Source organism: Delphinus delphis, chromosome 1 (genome assembly GCF_949987515.2).
Source record: "Delphinus delphis chromosome 1, mDelDel1.2, whole genome shotgun sequence".
NCBI classification, from domain to species: Eukaryota; Metazoa; Chordata; class Mammalia; order Artiodactyla; family Delphinidae; genus Delphinus; species Delphinus delphis.
The window spans coordinates 162,170,532-162,186,124 of NC_082683.1; the positions used below are offsets into that span (position 1 = coordinate 162,170,532).

At 52.8% G+C, this 15,593-nt stretch overlaps 1 protein-coding gene across 1 annotated transcript in view; it reads left to right on the forward strand.

The window, feature by feature from the left end:
• Positions 1-2,503: 2,503 nt before the first annotated feature.
• The window catches only part of LBR (lamin B receptor), an 85,780-nt gene continuing 72,690 nt past the window's right edge, over positions 2,504-15,593 (forward strand). The window contains exon 1 of the mRNA XM_059997709.1: positions 2,504-2,573. The gene's annotated coding sequence lies outside the window, so the exon portion shown is untranslated. The remainder of the gene's footprint in view (positions 2,574-15,593) is intronic.

Genomic DNA, 15,593 nt, shown 5'->3' on the forward strand with positions numbered 1-15,593 from the left:
GAACACGAGAAGGGGCCTGGGCCACAGTCCTGGGTGGTCATCGCTGCCTCTCCTGTTCCTGAGCACTGCCTCCACCTCCAGAGGCTCCGAGACGTCCCCCACAGGGTCTTCCTGGATGGCCACGGGCACGCACAGGGAGCTCTGTGGACTTGTGCAGGGCACCTGCCATGTCGCCTGGGCAGTCTGACCTTCCCGCTGGAGGAGTCCGAGGCCTAGGCTCTGTCGCTGCCAGGCCTTGGGCAACCCAAGTGGATGTTCTCGGGCCTCAGCAGCCCCTGAAGCAGCAGCAGTCAGTCGGCCTTCTGTCCCCATCTCTCCTTTTCTCTGAGAGCCCGGCTGAGGAGCGTGAGGCCTGTCTGTCTTTCCAGATTGAGGAAGTGAACCTTCCTCCCGTTTCATTCCTCACGCGCAGACAGTTTATTTCACAGCCATCCTGCACACTTGCGTGAACAAAGAACAAAGAATGTGGCTCACCACCCAGTTCTGCAAGGGTTAAGTCTTAACCCACTGCGGTCCCACCAACTGTGCACCCTGAGAGGCATTCAGGATAAGAAACAGGACGAGACACCCTGTGCTTTGGATAAATGGGCCCCTAGATAGTTAGAGGTATCTCTCAGGAAGAATTCCCATGACCCTATATTTTTGCATCTTCCCATACATAAGAAAGCACTAAAATCGTTAACTGGAGATATCTGTTCCTTGTGACTAGCAGTCATCTTTTACCAGGATGTATGCTTGATTGCAAGTATTTCCCAGCCAAAAATCATATATAAACTGGCTTTTCCCCTCTTTCTTCAGAGCAGTTTCCTCTGAGCTGCTGAGTGGCGTCTCTGGGCTATAGTCCTCAGCAGGACCCTGAATAAAACTTAAACTCACAACTCTCATGCTGTGTGTCTTTCTTTGAGTCAACAGATGTCTCAAAGGAGGCCACGGGGTTCAGGGGAAATGACGCTGAAGTCTTGGCAGGCGGATTCTTAACCACTGCGCCCCCAGGGAAGTCCCCCGCTGTGTGTCTTTGCATGTGACGATTCCTCATCCTGGGTGCCTGGGTTCCACCCGAGAATCTCCCACCTGTCCCTCTAGATTCAGCGTCACCCCTCCCAGGGCCTTTCTGTGCACACCCACCCCCAGCTGCTCACCTTTCTGGCTTCATTTAGCCTGACCTCTGACAACACCAGCCCTTCCCTCGTCTTCCTTTGGATTACATCTTGCCCTGTTTTCTCGGTTTCCTCCTGCTTCCCCGGCTGCCCCTCCTCCGTCTCCTTCAGCTCTGCCCATCTCATCACTGGTGTTCCTCGCTGCCCCTCTCCAGCCCTCCCCACTCTCTCTCCCTGGGGGATCTCCTCCCCATGGCCTCCTGGATACTGACGCTCCCAGATCTGCGCCTCCAGCTGGACCTCTGCGGAGCACGAGGCTCTGGACTCCGGCCGACTCCACACCCAAAAGTCACATCAGCTGAGCGTGTCCACGCCTCAGCTCATCGTCCCTCTTCCCGCATCCCTCTCTGTAACATAGCATCTCAGGTGCACGTGGCTTTGGAGCATCCTTCCAGTTCACAATAACCCCCTTAATCACAGCCACCTGTCCACCTCCAGCCATGTTACCCCCTCCCCTCCCTTGGTGCTGGGTCACTTCCCGTGGTTCAGCAGGACACCTCCGCCCAGGTGAGCGCGAGCCAGCTGGCCATTCAGTCTCTTCCCTGGGAATTTGGAACCAGGTGGTGCTGGTGTTTCTTCAGGTGAATTGGCCTATTCTCTGTGGGTGGGAGCTATGGGAGAGGCATTTTCCACCACCCTGGGGCCTGGAGAGCAATGGGAGTCAGTCTGAGGAGAGCTGTGCAGGCAAGATCAAAGGTGAGAAGGCTGAGGCTGAGGCCGAGGCCGGAACGTGAGGTGGCAGGGCAGGGGTCATGCGCCCATTGTACAGATGCTGAAGGAGAGTCCAAGGGAAGAACGATGTGGTCCCCAGGTCAGTAATCCAGGCTTTTCGGCCTTGACCCTCCTTCCCTCAAGTTCATCCCGTGCCCCTGAGCTTTTGCTCTCTGCAAGCAGGAGGGTCCCCTGAATCATCTGAAAGCCCGTCATGCTTTGGGTGGCTGGACCCCCCTGCATCTCTGCAGCTGTGCCCCTCTGCTGTTCCTGCCTCTTCCCCAGTGCACTCCTGACAAAGGGGTTGAGAGCAGGGAGGGCGGGACTGACCTGCTGAGTCTGGGCTGGTTTAGGGCCAGGTCATTCTTTATCTGGGTTTTCACAGAACAAAGCTGTGCTGTTCCTCCCGGCAGCAGGGGTCCTGAGGTGAGGAGGGGCGCGTACGCCTCCCGCTGGCTCTGGCTTTTGTGTTCTCTTCTAGCCTGGCCTGCGAGCCCAGCAGGCCCAAGATGCTGCAACCCGGACGGGCACAGCCGGCAGCGACTGGGGAGGGCCGCATAGTCCCAGCAGAGTAGCAGAATGTTTGCCAGAAAACTCCAACAGGCCATCTGCTTCCAGAGAGCAGAGCACACGGTCTTGAGAGAGGCAGCCAGCAGGAGCTGTGGAGCCACAGAGGGCTGTCCTAAGGGAGTTCCTTTTTTAAAGGTTTGTTTTATCTATCGTTGGTTCATTTGGGTTTGAATGTGTTTGAAAGCAGCCCCTCTAGGCCTTGGCCAGCTGCTGCCCTGCCCCGCACCTGCCCTCCAGACCCTAGCAGACATCCTCAGATGGAGAAGGGATGAGGGACGAACAGTGGATGCAAGGCGAAGGAGAAGGGCGTGGGTCCTCCAGGTCCTTCAAAAGCAATCTATCCCTCTGGGTTAGCTCTGGCAGGGGCAGGAAGCCCCACACGCTGTTCACGCCCAAAACACTCAAGGGCAGCTGGAGGGGAGAGAAGTACCTCAAAGGAAAAGTGGAATCACCTCCCTAGCTGGGCCATTGCAGTGGCCATGGTTCGCAGCAGGGCCGTGAAAGACCCCCGCTGGGGGAGAGGACCCGCACTCTCTGTCACTTTTACCCTGTAGATGCTGATTAGCAATTCAACCCTGGAAAGTTTTGCTTCTTCATTTTTATTTAATCATATTTTATTTATTGATATTTATTTATTTATTTTTGGCTGCACTGTGCGGCCTTCAGTGCAGGGATCTCAGTTCCCTGACCAGGAATCGAACCCATGCCCCCTGCAGTGGAAGCGTGGAGCCTTAGCCGCAGGAAAGTCCCAGGTTTTGCTTCTTGGGCTAAAAAAAAGCAACAAAGGTGGAGCCCTCATTGGGGTAATAGTGAGAAGCGACCCCCATTTTCGCCTGAAAGCCCTGGTGGGGAGAGCTGCTCCCAGGTGGGCAGGTCATTCAGTCATTCAGCAAGTGTTTATCTAGAGGCGGTGACGTGAAAGGGTCCTGAAGGATAGGTGGTGTCCTATGTGGAGGGTTTGGACGTGGCGGCAGAGGAGAGGAGCTTGCGGAGGTTAAGGGCGGGTGGGGGGTGATGGGTGGCGGCTGGCTGGCCATTTTGGCTGTGTGTGGAGTGTTTGGACGTGGCGGCAGAGGAGAGGAGCTTGCAGAGGTTAAGGGCGGGTGGGGGGTGATGGGTGACGGCTGGCTGGCCATTGTGGCTGTGTGTGGAGTGTTTGGACGTGGCGGCAGAGGTTAAGAGCAGGTGGGGGGTGATGGGTGGCGGCTGGCTAGCCATTTTGGCTGTAGTTGCCGCTTTTACGTGAGATCAGGTTTTCCTCAAGCGTGACAAACAAGAAAGAGTAGTGGCACAGGCTGGCTTTCTGAGCAGAATTCAAACTTTGGTCAAAGCCCATTACAACCAATTTTGTGTCACAATAAACATACTCTACAGTTTAAAAACCCTCAGCTAACTATTCGATATTGTTGAAATCCTGAATATGCTCCCAAAGCAGTAAACCAGAAACCCCGGCTGTTCCTCGCTCTCGGTTGAGAGGCCGTGGTCATCTGTATCCTTCCGTGAGCATTTGCATTCTTCGCAGCAGGAAGGGCCGCCCGGGAGCCTCCAGATACAGACACCCACCGGGGCTCAGCTGGTGTCTGGAGGCATCCAGGACTGGAGGATTAGACACTCTCTCTCCTGCTCTCCCTACCAGGTGCCGGTAGGAGGACTGTCTTCAGTGGTTCTCACATAGGTCTGCGCTCCCCGTCTACTAACCTCACCCTCACTCACTCCTCCCACGACTGTGATCTGAAACGTCCCTCCTCTGACTCCCAGTGGCTGCCTGTCCTCACCTCACCTAAGGGCTGACACCTCCAGCCTCCCCTTCTGGGTGCCCAGGGCTCAGTCCCCGGTGAGCCTTTCCCTTTGCTTCCTGACTGTTCACCACATCCTTCTCTGGCTGCTCTTCCTCTGCCCCCCACCCTTAGTATCAGGAACCTCAGGTCTCCATCGTTGTTTCTCTCCTCTTCCCCTCTTCCCACTAGACTCTTACGCGTGCTCTCATTCACTCCCGAGGAGAACGAATATATCCGATGGTGTGGAAATCTGTCATTTCCTGGCCTCCTCTCTCAAGCTCCTTTTCCATTAACCCGTTGTTACTTGGAATATCTACTGGCTATCCCAGGGGCATCTCAAATTCATCATGTCCCAGGCTAAACTTGTCTCCTTCCCCCCAAATCCTTGCCCCTCCGTCAGTATTATTTTTTTTTGAAAAACTATATATAGTTTATATATAATTTGGTTTAAATATTAATTTTATATAGGACCCCTTGTTCCAAGTTTGGAATGCTCTAGCTTGTCCCAGTTTGGTCCTAATATATAGGTGATTCAAACTTTGTCTGCCACCTGATATGTGCCTGGTGATTCCCACAGTATTTCTCCCTCCCTTCCTTCCTTCCTTCCTTCCTCCCTCCCTCCCTCCCTCCCTCCCTCCCTTTCTTTCTTTACTGGGGTATAGTTGTTTTACAATGTTGTGTGAGTTTCTACTGTACAGCGAAGTACAGTTCCCTGTGCTATACAGCAGGTTCTCGTTAGTTATCTATTTTATACATATTAGTGTATATATGTCAATCCTAATCTCCCGATTCATCCCCAACCCCCTTTCTCCCCTTGGTGTCCAAACGTTTGTTCTCTACGTTTGTGTCTCTGTTTCTGCCTTGCAAACCGGTTCATCTCTCAGAGAGAGACGTCCCCTCCTCCAGCTAACCCACCCAGAAGCCAGGGGTTAGAGGAATGAGGCTTCAGAGTCGAACCACTTGGTGCAAATTCCAGTTCCACCACATCCTGTGTTAGCCTGGCAAATTCCTGAATCCCTCTGTGCCTCAGTTTCCCAGAATAAAAACAGCCCTTCTTAGAGAGTTACAGTGAGGAACAGAGGAGATGTTCCATGGGTCACGGCCATACAGAAGGCGCTCAATAAATACGAGCTGTTATTAGCTCCCTTCCAACGAGAACGAGAATGACAACAATACACACACACACACACACACACACACAACCCTGTGGGCTCTACCTCGTCTCCACATTCAGGCCCCTGTTCTCCACCCTCATAACCACAGCCTTGACTCAGACCTTCCTTATTTCTGCCCTGAACTGCTGCAATAGACTCCCTCACCCTCCATGTTCCCTCTACTCCAGTCCAGCTGGAAAATCCTTTTTTTTTAAAAAATATATATAACAGCTTTATTGAGATATAATTCACATACCACGTAATTCATTCATTTAAAATGTATAGTCAGTGGGTTTTAGTATATTCACAGAGTTGTGCAAACATCTCCACCACCATTCTCCTCTCCCCAGAGCATGTCTGACAAGTTGGGACAAAGCAATGGGAGTTTGAAGATTTCTGACAGGCACGGTTCCTAGAAACTTTTAAAAAATTTTAAAATAAATGTTCCAGGAGGACTTCCCTGGGGGCGTAGTGGTTAGGAATCCACCTGCCAATGCAGGGGACTTGGGTTTGAGCCCTGGTCCGGGAAGATCCCACATGCCAAGGAGCAACTAAGCCTGTGCGCCACAACTACTGAGCCTGCGTTCTAGAGCCCACAAGCCACAACTACTGAAGCCCACGAGCCACAACTACTGAAGCCCACGCCCCTAGAGCCCGTGCTCCGCAACAAGAGAAGCCACCGTGATGAGAAGCCCGCGCACCATAACAAAGAGTAGCCCCCGCTTGCTGCAACTAGAGAAAACCCGTGCAGAGCAACAAAGACCCAACGCAGCCAAATAAATAAAATTAGAAAAAGAAAAGGTTCCAGGAGATACGGTTCTGCCCTAACAAAAGAGTCTCTCAGGTGCGGGTCTCCAAAAGGTCACCAGGTTACATTACTCAGCGCTGGGTGAGGAAGTAACTGAATGGCAGGGGACTGGCTGCAAAGGGCCACCACTCCAGGAAGGGAGACTTTTCTTTCTCCACACTTGCTATTCAGAGGGCATCTTATTATACCACCACCGCATCTGTCCTTGTGAAGAAAGGACAACAAGCTGCCTCACGCACCAGGGCAGTGTGTTCAGTCTTTCACTCCCTTAGCATTTGGGGAGCACCTGCTCTGCCTTGTTCTAGGGCTGGGAAAACAGACAAACTCCCTGCCCTGCAGGAACGATTCTACCTTGGAAAAACTGATGAATGGAGTGACACGGGCGGAAAGGGCTCTGGAGAAAAGGAAAGGAAGTATGGGGTGGTGGGGAGCTGTCATTTTCAACGGAGTGGTCAAGAAAGACCTCACTGGGAAAGTAACATTGGGGTAAGACCTGAAGAAGAGAGAGAGAGCACCCGGCAGTGCTGGAGGATGTTCAGGCAGAGAAGGCAGCATGTGCAAAGGCCCTGCGGTGGAAGCCAACAGCTAGGAAGCCAGGGTGGCTGGAGCTGAGTGGGCAGAGGGGGAATGTCAGGGGATGAGGCCAGTGAAGGGGGTGGGCGTGGGCTTCTGCACCACTGTGAAAGAAGGGAAGCCACCGGAAGGTTTGAAGCAGACACATGACATGTCCTCAAGTTTTAAGAAGAGAACATCAATTGGTGGCTGTGTGGAAAGCAGCCTTCAGGGCAAGGGCAAATACAAGGGATCAGTTACAAGGCTGTTACAATAATTCAGGCAAGAGATGGTGGCAGTGAGGGTATGAGAAGTGGTCAGTTTCTGGATATGCAGCACTTTGGAGGTAAAGCTAACAGGATTTCCTGACAGGTCAGATATTTCTATTTTAACACAGAATAGAAACAAATAAAAGAGCCCTGGATTCGATTTCAACAAGCCTGGCTTATAGTTCTGGCTCTGCCTCCTGCTAGCCATGAGACGAGGCTAAGCAAATCAGCCCCTTAGATCCCAGCTCCCTTATTTGTAAAAAGGAAGTGAGAAATACCTGCCCCTTTACCCGACAGGTTTTGTTGAGAGGCTCAAAAGAGAAACTGAGGGTGACCACTCACTGAAAGCTACAGAGTGCCATGCTTCTGCCAAATAAAAAAACCTGATGATTTGTTTTAATGACAATTATATTTCTCTCCATCGGTGGAGTCTCTTACCTTGGGGAGGGCGTGCCAGAGGGATCAGCTCCCTCTCTTTGCCTCCCCTCTGGGTGCTGGTGTGCTGGGGTCGGGGACCTTCCCCTTCCTATAACCTACCAAAAGTGCCACGGACAGCTCTTCAGTTTGTGCCCTGTCCAAGGGCTCCTGGGTGAGATGCAGTGGGTGCTGAAATGCAGCCTGTGTGTGCCCTGCTTCAGACCTTGTACCCTGATGGGGGGCTGCATCTGCCCCAGGACTGTTCCTTGTTTTATTTTTTTTCTCTTATTTGCACAAGACAGAGGACCAGGCAACCCCAGCTGCCCCTAATTCAGCAGCTGAGGCAGAGAAGGGAAGATGCAGGTAGGGGATGACGTGGTGAGCTTATATCTTCCCTGTTAGAGTAGTTTCTGTGGCCAGTCTTACAGGAGAAAACATTCTCTGGGGAAATCTTTTTTATTTTTAATAAATTTATTTATTTATTTTTGGCTGCGTTGGGTCTTTGTTGCTGCGTGCGGGCTTTCTTTAGTTGCGGCGAGCGGGGGCTACCCTTCGTTGCGGTGCGTGGGTTTCTCCTTGCAATGGCTTTTCTTGTTGTGGAGCACGGGCTCTAGGCGCGCGGGCTTCAGTAGTTGTGGCGCACGGGCTTAGCTGCTCCGCGGCACGTGGGATCTTCCCGGCCCAGGGCTCGAACCCGTGTCCCCTGCAGTGGCAGGTGGATTCTTAACCACTGCGCCACCAGGGAAGCCCGGGAAGTCCTTTTAACTTGGATGGACGTGGGTTGCCCAAGGCAAAATTGGGGCTCTGGAATCATTTGAATGCTAGAGAAGGAAAGGAAAAAAAAGCAAATTAGGGATCCTGCCACCGGCCCCTTTCAAAGTGACGCCACTGTAGAGAAAAGATGGAAACTCGAGATTTCGGCGGATGTGTTACACTGCGTCCCACCCGATCGGGTGCTTAGGGCGCCGAGGGCCGGATCCCACCTTGTCCTGGCCCCCTGCTTTGACCGCTCACCTTCTGACCCTGAAGTGCAAGTGTGGCTCCCCTTTGGCGTGATCTGTGCCCAGCCTCTGGCTCGGTTAGCAGCTGGCCGCTCTAGCGGGCAGGCCTGGTGTCCCAGCCTGGCCTCAGGCCATGGTGAGAGGGCTGCACATTTTCAAGGTCATTGTCTCTCCTCCAGGTTCCCCAAACCAGGCGAGAAGCAACTTCGGTAGAATGGGTTTGGTAATGTATTGTGTGTAGGGTGAGCCTCTGTTTTTCTCCGTCTTTCCTCTGCACGCTTCTCCTGGAAGGAGTACCCTAATTACCCTCTGGAGTAGCACCCCTCCCCCACTCCTAGATCATGACCTTTGGGCCGGGGGTGGGGGGGTTAAATCCAGCTTAGCAACATGGCGGCCGTGGGACTTGCGAGCTTCTCACTGGGGCGGGGTAAATGTCCCAGGCAGAGCAATGACATGAAATGAGCCTTCCCAGAGGATCTTTGGGTCAGACGTTCCCTACTGGACCTAACGACAGGAAGGATGGCCTGAATCTTGAGCTGCTGGGGCCTGACAATGAAACCAACCTTCAGCAGAGGCGGAGCGAAGAGCTGCCTCTCTCCTGATGGCATCACGTAAGCCACTGGATCAAGCTCTACTGGAAGTACCAGATCTATCCCTGCCCTTCCCCCAAAGGTACCAATAAAGTAATTTCCTTTTTTTTTTTTTTTTTTGCATAAGTCACTTTTTTTTCTCCTTGCAAATTACTGCAAAGATCCTTGCTGCATAGACCACAGTTCAGAGAGGGCTGCTGCCCATAGCGGTGTAGCAGAGTGAGGTTATATGGGCCACTGTGACCTTCCTCTGACATAAAGCCGAAGGCTTTGGCTGGGACAGTTGGTAAAGCTGGAGTTACACTGGCTAATGGTGAGCTATGCCTCCGGAGCTTGTCCTGCCTCAGAGGGGACTGGCGGGTCAGACACAGGGGCTGCCTCTTCAGATGACCTGGGCCCCTCCTGGCCCATCAGCCTCCCCTGAGGCCTGGCCTGCACTTCCTGTCTCTCTGACTCACTCTGCCCCCACCTTTTCTACATCTGCTGAAATCCTGCCCACCCCTCGAGGCCCATCTGGAACGCCGCCTGCTCCTGTCACCCCTGCTGCTCCTGTCACCCCTGCTGGCGCGTCCCCAGCACAGGAGGCCTCTCACTGTGGTGGGGACAGCACTGCGTAACAGGAGGGCCAGGCTGCCTTGAGGCCGGAGGGCTGAGGCCTGGCTCTGCAGCCTTCCAACTGTGTGAACCTGGGCACGCGGCTTGACCTCTTTGAATCTGATTGGCCTCATCTGTAAAATGGGAACGACACTCTACCTTGAGAGTACAGACCTCGAAGGACCTGGATGCAAGGTCCCAGAGAGGCAATGAGACTCCTGAGAGAGGTAGGGTGCAGGCAGAGGGGCCCAAATCACCGCTCACAGAGCCCCGTGCTGTAGCGTGGGATGCAGCTGCAGAATGATTCCCGCAGGCTCACGCTCCCCCAAAGTCCTCCACGGGGGCCTGGGGACAGCATGGAGGTGGGCCTAGGTGAGAAGGGTATCTGTGCCCTGAGCTACACACCCCCTGTGGCCGGGCACTTGCACCCCACATTTCCTCCTTTCTCCGGACCTCAGTCGAGAGGGCAGATTCTGCAGGGACAAGGGTGGATTCTTCCCCATCCTGTGAGCTCGACAGGTGAGCCCAGCCCAGTGGCATACAGATGCCTCTTTAACTGGATTGAGAAAGTGGAGTGTTTCCCCTCCCCATTAAAAAAAAAAAGTTGAATTAAGCAGAGCTCCAGGCAAATGCAGAGGCTGAGAACAAGAAAGGTCACGTTTGTTGTTCCTCAGATACAGCCCGGCAATCTCAGCTCTCCACCCTGTTGCGGGTTCCTTCACTCATTCAGCTTTACAGAAAGCGTGTTTCTAGAATTCCTAGTCTGAGGGAGGCTCCTGAGGCAGAGTGAGGAGGGGCAGGTCTGTTCTCAGGCTGCACAAACAGCGGGCACCCTAGGCAGAAGGCCTCAGACACCATGAGGAACATCCAGACAGACGGAGGGGCTGGACCCCAGAGGCCGGCCGGATGCCAGACCCTGCGAGGGCTGACCCTGGCCTCCCCCGCTAAGCTGACTCTTCCTTTCCTCCCTAGAGTGGACAGACAAGCTGAAAACCAAGTCGGTTGAGCTTCTTTCTCCTTAAATCTCTGGCAGGGACAGGATGGAAGCTGGGGGCTGGGAAGGAAGGGAAGCCAAGGTCTGGCCGCAAACCTCTGATCACGGCGGCAGAGGGGCCAGACCCTAGGGGGCAGGAGGGCAGTGCCCTTCACGTGCTTATCCGGCTGTCAAATAGCCGAATGCTTGGGTCCAAGTGCCAGAGGATGAGAAGCTTTTGAGAACGGAGAGCTGTGAGAAATCTCCGAGTCAGATTTACACCAGGACAATAAACTTCTGGGAGAATTGCAAGACCCTTAACCAGCACAGCTTTGCAAAAATCCCCCAAGCCTCGCATCCTCTGCTGTGTGCTTGGCTCAAGGTATAAATATTCACTGTGATTCAGTCAGATGAAGCAAAGAATAAATATTATTCTGGGCTAAAGGAATAAAAAGTCCAGAGGCAAATGACAGGGATGTGTCTAAGACGACTGAATGTTTTCCTTGAACATTGTGGGTTTCCAAAGATCTCTTGATCCCAGAGAGATGCTTTTAGTCAATAAAATACTGAATAAAATGCATCATGTTTCCAGAACCAAGTCCAATTCCATTGGGAGGAAAAACGAAATCAGACCACATGGTGATGCTTGGAATACTGGGAAGAAGGCCCTTTATAGTGGGTACTGTTCTGAATCTTTGGATGAGAAGGGACAGAAAGACAGACTGACCAGCTGTGACTGCCCACCATTTCACCGTGGTGTGTGCTCAATTCCAGACCAGCCCCTAATCTGGGGAGGGAGGTCAAGGCCAGATCAGAGGGCAGCAGACGAGGGAGGGGCAGTGGAGATGCCTCACAGCCCCAGGGAGACCCTGGGTCCTGGGAGGGCAGGGATTAGTGTCTCCCTAGAGGCAGACTCAGTGAGATAGTGTGGAAATGGGGTGACAAGGAAGGAAGGAAAAGGAGAGAAGGCAGAGAGAGGAAAGCGGCCTCTCCCTGTTCTAAATACCAAGTGCAGTAGGAATCCTTCCAAGTTCGGTCCCGGCCCCCTCCATTCAGGGGGCTGCTTGCAAGGATGCCCTCCCTCCCACCCACCGCTTGCTGGGTCTGACTTGGACGCCCCCCTCTGGGCCCCATTGTCTCTCCCACTGGGCTGTGGCCTGGCCCTAGCACAATGCTTGCAAACCGCAGGTGCTCCAGAGGTGATGTCTTGAATGAGTGAACATCTGTCCGCTATCCATCTGCAAGATGCCTGAAGCCCCTTCTCCAGCGTCCTGAGGGGGGTGTGCCCTTTACTGCGGGCTCGTGGTCCCAGGCACTGTGCAGAAGGCCCTCCGTGCAGTGCCTCAGGGGTGCCAACTATATCGTTTTCTTTCTGGCAACAATATTTTGGATCATTAGAAGTGTCTTTGAGATGCAGCTTTTTAATTACAGAATGAATACTGTCCCTGGGAAGGGGCCTTTTCCCAAACGCTCCAGGAACAACTTGGCAGGATGCCCTTCCAAGGGAAGCACAGCCCACCCAGTGCCTGTGGCTGTGACAGACCCAATGTCCTGTCCAAACAGGAACCCAAAGAGGGGCTCCTAGGGGAAGAGCAGAGGCCCCCTGCTCACCAGCTCCCTAGCATCCCCCCACCCCAGGAGGTCCCTTCGGCCATACGCCAAAGGCTGGGAACTAGGGCTTCTGCAGACATAGTCCCCTCCACCTGTATTAAAATATTCCCTCGGCTCCATGCAAAATGGCACCGTCTTCCTGGAGCTTTAGGGCTGGTGTGTGTTGACGTCTGTCAGCCGAGCCAGCAATGGCTTTCCCATGTGTGTCAGGCCCGGTCACACACACAGCTCTTCTCTTTGTTCTCAGGAACCAAACAGAGCCAGGAGGGCCAAAGCTGGGAGGGGGCTTCCGGAAACATCCGGCGTGGCTGGACAGAGGTGAGCCGTGACCCTGGCTCGCTGCAGAGCGCCAGCCTGCCCCCATCCCCTGAGAACTCCACATCCTGGGGTTCTCCTGGGCTGACTCCCTGTCTTGGGAGCTGGGTATTTATATTCATATCCCAAATGCTAATTAAGATCAAAGTGACTCTGCTGTTCACTCTGGGGGACCGCAGTCTGGACAGGTGACACAGCCTCTGCCAGTCCTCCAGGGGCACCAGCCTGCAAGGGCTTCTCTCGGGGAACTGCCAACATCATAGTCTGCCTTGGGGGTGTGCTTGGAAACTAGTTAAAGGTGTCAACTATGTTCACACTCAGACATTTCCTCAAATAAGCATGGTAGAACCACTCCCAGTCTTGCTTTTCCAATCTTGTTTACCTGCTGAGCCAGGGGTAGCAGGTGGCAGAGAGCTGCAGGGAGGCTGTTTTCTCTCCCCCTTGATGGGTCCCCAAAACCTTGGGAGCCAGTGAGGTTCACACTGCCTGTGCCGTCAGGATGCCTTTGATGTGACTGTCAGAGAGTATGTCTTCTTGTGGCTCCATCAGGATGTCCCATTTCATGAAGCTTCAGTATTTCTATCCTTACATGGCATATCCTCACTGAAACTCTGTGGTCTCTTCTCAAGCAATTTTCTGGTAAAACGTTTTCCTGGCTAGCCTGTAAGCAGTATTTTCTAGCATTTGCGTTAGCACCGATCCAGGTGGCAATTGTCGACCATCTGTGAGACTACCTGGCAGGTTTTCAAGATCAAGCAAATCCACAGGCTTAAACAGGCAGGTTGGCTCAAGCCACTGAAACGCCCTGAGACACGGGATGGGGAGGGACGGAGCACCCATGTCTCCTCCATCTCCTGTCACCACTGACCCATGTGCTTCTCACTCAAGACAAACCATAAGGAGGGCTGTTAATTTTTAGAGAAAATCAAACTATTTTTTAAAAAATCAAATTGCATTCTTGTAAACACTCTTCTGACTCTCCCTCCCATTCTGATGGGACAGGGTTACGCTCTGGGGACTCTTTATCAGGTGCCAGGACCTGGGTGCTTCTCCGGAGGGCAAAGACTCGCTCCCCTCCTAAGCTTCCAACAGTAAAGGCTCCAGTTCGTTGCCGACTTTGACCCATCAGCCTCTTCTAAGATAAGCTTCCGGGTTTTCATGTTGCAACACACACCAAACCGCAGAGGTTATGACTTCTCTGTGTTTCTCCTCTCGTGAACCACCAGGCAGAGCAACAAGCCCTGCCCACTTCCTGCTCACGTGTTTGGTCTGCAACGACCTTTTATTCCATGAAATGAAGTCAAAAGCAAACCCTGAACAATAGCCAGGCGACTCTGTGAGGTGGACACTCCAGCCTGGTCACCGACTCAGAACTGCCTTATCTTCAGAACAAACTGTAACAAATCCCAGCCAATCTCATCAACTGCAGGCTTTAGGAATGGAATATGGATTAATTCTACTCTTATGCATAAAGATGTTGATCTTCTATCTCTCGTATTTCTTTTTTGTCCCTTGGTGGTGTAGCTGAGGCTCCCAGGGGAAGCGTAAAAGAAAGAGCTTCTGATAGAAGCAGATATGGAGAGTTTGGAGGCTGGGTTTTTGTGATATCAAATAGCCCTGCAGGAGGCTGTTTTTTTGTTGTTGTAAAGAGCACAGCCTAAAAAGACAGCTGCGCAAACAGCAAGCAACTGATTGGGTGTGTTCACCACCCTGTGCACAGCCCTGGTTGCCAGCAAAGGGGATGGATAATGAGGTCACAGGACAAGTCCCAGCTTTCCTGGTGCCTACGGTTCACGAGACAACACCCATATCGAGCCACCACTCTCACTGGGTATATAATTACTGGTTCTGAGGGGGTGGGGCAGACTTACCACCAGGGACATCTTGTGCCCCGTCCCAGCTCTCTGGGAACCAGCTGGGATTTCAGCTGCTCTTGGCTGGCCTCTCTTAGCCCCTTGTAGGTAACCATGGGCTCTGAGTCACTCTTGGTTTCTCTTCCCAGCTCTTCCCACTTACTCCTTGTGTCAACCTGGCAAGTCAGTCAGCCCTTTTTTTCAGTTTCTTCACCTGCAAAATGGGTATAATGTTCCCACCTCATCGGACTGTTGGAAGGATTAATTTTCTTACCCTTTTTTCGTTCCCCCAAGTGTTTTTGTTTGTTTGTTTGTTTTGTTTTGTTTTCTTATCCATCCAACAAATCTTTATACCATGAGCCTATACCAAGGCTAGGACACAAAGACCACTAAAATGATGCAACGGTGCACATCTTCAGTCTGGAGTTAGAGCCCAGCACACACATCACGCTCACTGACGTGTGGTAATACCAGTTATGAGGAGGGACATGCAGCATTAAGTTGTTTTTTTTTTTTTTGCGGTACGCGGGCCTCTCACTGTTGTGGTCTCTCCCGTTGCGGAGCACAGGCCCCGGATGCACAGGCTCAGCGGCCATGGCTCACGGGCCCAGCCGCTCCGCGGCATGTGGGATCTTCCCGGACCGGGGCACGAACCCGTGTCCCCTGCATCGGCAGGCGGACTCTCAACCACTGCGCCACCAGGGAAGCCCAGCATTAAGTCTTTATTAGCCAAGGCATGCCCTTCTGCTGGCAGTGCTGGGCCTCATCCACATGTGACAGCCCTCCATCGACACCTGACAGCCCTCCCATCTATACTTCACAGCCCTCTGAGGGCTCTGGCCAGTCGGCCCTTTCCTCCTCCTCGGGACAAAGATGGTACCTCCAGGCCCTGTCATGCTGGAGTGATTGTCATGTGAATCAAGCCTTTTTTGTTCTTCCTATTTAGAAACTTGAAACAAAACAAAGGGGGTCAGATATTGTTTTATTCTCTCTGAACTCCTTAGGTGCCTGACAAACAGAGAAGTTTCCAGCGCCTTTGCTTTCGGTTTCATCTGTTCACTGCAATAAGGTTCTAGAAGAGTTCCTGAGCTGTGCATCACTCACCCGTGCCAAGAACCACACAGACAGTCCAGACTTCTGCCTTGAAAGTGAACCTGGCAGTTCATCAACTTCTAGCTACTTTTTAAACATCCTCTGCTCCATCCTCTTGGTTTGTGGATTATAAATTGTTCTCTTCGTG